Raw genomic sequence first — 5707 nt, 5'->3', positions numbered from 1 at the left:
CAAATTAGTCACACGGTTGTATGTCCAAGCTGTGTGACCCCAAATCTCTGAAACCCTAATTCCTAAACTCATACACCCGTGTAGTCGTCGAGGAGGTTACAAAACCACCCCAAAATAGCCCCAAAACCACCGTTTTAGCCACCAAACTTGTCCCTAACCTTTGCCCTACCAACAATCATCAAAAAGTGACAATTTTTCGTCACTTTCATTGACTAAAACCCAAAATCAATAGGTTAGCACATACCCAAAAGATGATGAATCAACAGTTGAAAAATAACAACGAAAGTAAAATAGACAAAGTTGAATTCCACACTTATTTTGACGATGAAGAAATGACAGATGAGTGAAAACCAAAGCCCTTCGAACACCACAACACCTTCAATTTCAAAAAAACCATGAAGAAGAAAACCACAGACAAAAACCTTGAAAAGAAAAGGAAAAGAACGTGTAATAGGAAGAATAAAAAATTTAAAAATAAAAATAAATAATAGATAAAACAAATAGAGCTAAACAATTATTAAAACAAAATAAACAAAAGTAAAATGTTTTTTTCCAAAACGCCCACACAAAGACTCAAACTCAGAACCTCCAACACACTAACACTCCCCCAACCACCAGACCAGCAGACCCATTCTTCTCACTAAAGTGCACAACTAATCACATATGTGCCGCCTCTTCACTGCTCCTATGCTCAAATTCCCAAAGCTTCTAGGCCCAAAATTTTGGGCGTTACAAGGCCAATCTGGGTGTGTGGGCCACACAGGCGTGTAGGCCCACACGGGCTAGCCACATGGGCATGTAAGCCCATTTAACTGAAATCTTTCTTAAGGTTGCACAGGTTGTTTCAAACGAATGTGAACCTACTGTAGATTCGGTAAGAGGTAATTAGACCCTAACTTGTATGATCTGTATGACTGATATTGTGTTCTGAGTATTTTATTATCATACATAACCAACTAATCTATTACATAAATCTTTATTTGTAATTAAGCATGGTTATTCTGTAAGTTTGATTCTGCATTGACTGTATCTGTTTTGGGGTGGGGATGATATATATATTGAAGGAAGTGTTCTGAAAGGCGTTTACGCCTATTATCTGGCAGCTCAGCTATAATATATCTAATATGTACCGCATTCAGTACAGCATGGTGTGTAGGGCTGGGTGGGTGTTTTAAACCCCACATGGTGTGTAAGGATGGTCGGAGATGGTGTGTAGAGGCTGGGGGTAGGATTCTGATTTTTGTTTTTGACTGCATAACTGTATTTGTATCTGAGATGAGCTAAGGCCAAATCTACATCTAAATCAATAATGGGCTTAGGGCCAAGACTGTATCTGACTGATATATGTTATTCTGTATGTGTGCACGCTTAATTCTGTGGGGTTACACATTGAGTTTACGTAAACTCACCCTTTCTTCTGTCTGTTCTGTACAGGTAATACACAGAGTTAAGCGAATTGGTGCAATGGAGGACTTGACGGTGACCACTATTTTTAAACTGTTTCATTTTTGTTTTATAGTTTATTTAAGTTTTTTGGGTAATTCCTTTGTAATTGAAACTTTATAGACTGGTTGCTTAATTTGGGTTTTTACAGTGTTTATAACCTTTTGACTGTGAAACTCGATAAAAACCAAGATTTTACCAAAAGCAAATGTTTTCTAAAACCAAGAATGATTTTACTTAATTGCAATGGTTTTCTTAAGCTTTCGCTTTTAAACATTTTTAAGGAAAGTTAATTAAACAGGAATGAATGTTTCGGTAATAATTCTACGCAAGAAGAGTTAGTAGATTCGAAATAGTTTTGTCGTGTTAGTTGCTTTTAAAACTCATTCCATGTGACATCGCCAGATTCAGCCATAACATCTAGGTCGGGTTTGGGGTGTTACACTAAATGTATGTATCTAACTTAAGGATATTTCTTTTTAATCCTTTTAATTTTATCTTTAGTAAATAATGGGATTTTTGTTAATCCTCCTCTAGTATCTTTAGCGACTGTATTACCGCTAATTTTTTCTATGTGTCTTTGACTTCATATCTTGAATTTAGAAATTTTATATATTTCTTCTTTAGAAATAAGATTTTTTATTTATTTTTCCTATCATTTCATCAGGAAAGTCTTTTTCTTCTCCGATTAAATTTCCTAATTTTATATCCTGTTGTTTAGGTTTAGGATTTTCTTCTAATTGATTCTTACAACTACTTCTTACATTAAACATAAATATATATATTCTTCATTATCTGAATCAGAATCTATTTCTGATATTAATTCATATAATATTTCTTCAGGATTTATTTCCTCTTCTAAACATATTTCTAAGTTTTGTTCTTCAAGAGTTTTAATCATTTTCTTTGCATTTTTTTCCTTTGTTAGGACAATTTGGTGCTATGTGACCATCTTTATCACATATAAAACATTTACATATTTGTTTTTTAGATTTTTTAGAAGTTTTTCTTCTAACATATTTTTCTTTCCATTATAACCATTATTATTTTTTGTTTCCTGGTTTTCGTCTAATTAGTTTATATCTTCTATTTTTCTTTCTATGTTTTTTATAAGTATTAGAACGTATTGGTTTACATCCAAATTCCCACTCATTGTCTAAAATTTTAGTGCAATGTTTAGCACTTAATTTATTTTTAACTTGTTTAGAGGCTTTAGTTTGTAAACAATGTAAAGTTATTCTTTCTGTTGCAAAATTTATCCTATTACCTATAGTATCTATATTTTCTGGTTCTACTCCAGCCTTTTTACTGTGTTTTTCTAGATAATTTACATATTTTTGTATGCGAATCTCATCCCATGGTGGTGGTAATTTATGAAAATATTGGTTTTTCCAAAATTCTATGTTTTCATTTTTTAATTTTTGATATTCATGAAGAAATGTTTTAGAAAATTCTTCTAAATATCTAATATCACATAATTTAATTTTTGACAATATATAACTAGATACAATATCCTGATCTTTTTTTTTATCAAAATAGCTACAAATTTCTGTTTTTAGAATAAAAGTTAATCCTTTTAAAAGATCTTTGGGAGTTCCTATTTGGTTTATTACCTGCCCTTTTTGTTCTTTTCCTTTATCTGATTCTTCCCATCTTCTTAAAAATTGTAGAACATCACCTTGAAATGTTCCAACAAAATAATTTAAGAATTTTTCTTTTGTCCAAGTATTGTTGTTGTTTACAACAATAGTCATTGACTATGCCCAATCATCTATAGTTTTTTCATAATCTGGTATTGGAATATTAGTCAAGTCTAAATATATTCCACCTTAGGCCACATTTGTTTTATTTAAATCATCTATCCTATGTCTTATAGGTTGACTAGATGACTCTGCTGGATATTCAGATTTAATTTCATTAGTAGCTATGTTTTCAGCTTGATTACCAAAAATTCTAGTTGTGTTTTCAACTTTTTCAAAATTTTTATTTAAAGTTCTTAGATAATCATCATATTGAAGATCTGATTCCATTTTTCTTTTTCCATAAGAATCTGTTTCTTCAGTATCCATTGGTTTTGGAATTTCTATATTTTCTTCCTCATTTGTTGTAGTGTTCTTTTCTTCAGATTTATAACTAGTAACCTTTAAGTCTTTTAAATTATCAGAATTACTAAAACTACTATCGTCTGTAGTGTCATAATTAACATATAATGATAATTAAATAAAGTAGACAAATCTTTTATGCTTTTCATAAAGTTGTTCTATTAATTTTAAATATTTTATTATTTCATTTTTATATGTACTTTTAGTAAATTGAAATTTCCAATGTTTTATAAGTTCTTTATATGATTGAAAATTATATTTTTGTTGACTAGTATATTTTCTTTTCTATTTTTCAGGATTCTTTTTTTTATTAGTAGAAGATGATTCTTCTGAAAAAATGTCTTCTTTCTTAGATAAAATTAATATTATATTACTATTTCTATAATATATAGGACCTAAATATATTTCTTGTTCTATATTTTTATTAATAAGAACTTGTTCTAATTTATTATTAACATTAGATAAAAAATTTTTAGATTTGTTGTTCAAATCTAATTCTATAATTTCTCTTATATTATTTACTTGCTCTTCTATTTTACTTACTTTATTATATAATTTATTATATAATTAATTTTATTTCCTTCGCTGGTGCTGACAAATTGCTGCGTTTGAACACCTTCTTCATGGTTCTCGACACCGTGGCGTGCTTTGCCTTTGGTTCTTTTTGACAACATTCAGTCTATGGTAACTTGGCACAGATTAATTTCTTCATGGGCTATGATACAGAGAAAAAGACGGTCTCGTTTAAGCCAACTGATTGTTCTAAGAATTAGTTTACGTGTCACTTTATTTACTGCCATTTTTCAGTAGGATTATATGTTATGTTAAATTTTAATTGCTACAGCAACAAAGAATATCAACTCAATGTTTCAGTACGATGCTATAATGGGCTGAAATTTTATTTGAATTCTTCAGCTTGTTTTCATTTTTTTTACTACTGTTTTTATGTTGGATTGATATTTTTGGTAAAGTTGGCAAAGAAGAAAGTTTAATAGGTTTGTTATGATTCGTATGCTATTAAGTAATAATTACTTGTAATTAGACCTGATAATGTTAACTTGAAAAATGAGAGAGTTTGAATAAAAATATAGGTCTGAAAAATAGATTTTGGTAAAATAATAATATCTGTTTTCTAAATGGTCCAAACCTCGAGTAAGATTTTTTTGTCTCGAGCCTGACCCAGTCTGAATTTACCTGATTTTTTTTTCCTGTTGATGTTTACTACTGTTTTTCTGCCATTGTGCTATTATATTGTTACTGCTTTCGTGTTATTGTACAACTCTTGTTTTATTGTTAATTTTATTATTATTTTAGTTGCAACTATTTTAGTATTATTTAAGTATAAAGACTTTGTTTTTAATGTATTGTCAATTTTTTAGGAAACATTTATTGTAATATTTTTAGTGTATTTGATGTATTATAATTATAATTTTGTTTTTATTTAAAAATAATAATATAATAAAATTTTAATATGGGGGCGGGCAGGTTTGGATTTAACATTTTTTATCTAGGCTAGGCTTGTGCATTATTTTAGGCTATTTTTTCGTCCCAAACCTAGAAAACAAACTTAAAATTTTACACCAATTTAGTCCAATCTCAACCCATAATCAAATCTATTTGTAATAATCACATCACCAAGTATTTCTTGATTAATATGGTAATTCGGTAAAAAAAGTTTGACAAGAAAATTTGATCTCTTCTATGTTTCTTTTACACGCTACCTCTTAAATGCGTGACTTTAAGAAATTATCAATAAATGAATAAACTAAATTTTTTTATTTGCCAAGATATCAATTTTTTATCCACGGCCAAGATATCTATAAATAAGAGTGAATATTTGATAAATTTTAGTAGGAGATATCATATTGGACTCAAATTTCAACGGAAACTATGATTTAGCAAAGGAAATGTATCACCATTTTCTCGAGGAAGCCAATTAAAAATCTCTAAGAGATTAAATACTATGTACTGTACCAACTGGTACTATATTTTTTTGAAAGGGCTAATTATGTCATGGTTGGTTATTCACCCTACATCACGCGCAACTTCATCGGTTAATTATCTACACGTTCTTTACATATGAACTTTATCCACCAAATGAAATGCTCCTACTCTGTGAACCCTCAAGGCTTTCCGCGGAGTCGGGACACAAAACCTGGGCC

Source organism: Gossypium hirsutum, chromosome A11 (genome assembly GCF_007990345.1).
Source record: "Gossypium hirsutum isolate 1008001.06 chromosome A11, Gossypium_hirsutum_v2.1, whole genome shotgun sequence".
NCBI classification, from domain to species: domain Eukaryota; kingdom Viridiplantae; phylum Streptophyta; class Magnoliopsida; order Malvales; family Malvaceae; genus Gossypium; species Gossypium hirsutum.
This window is presented reverse-complemented; position numbering follows the sequence as displayed.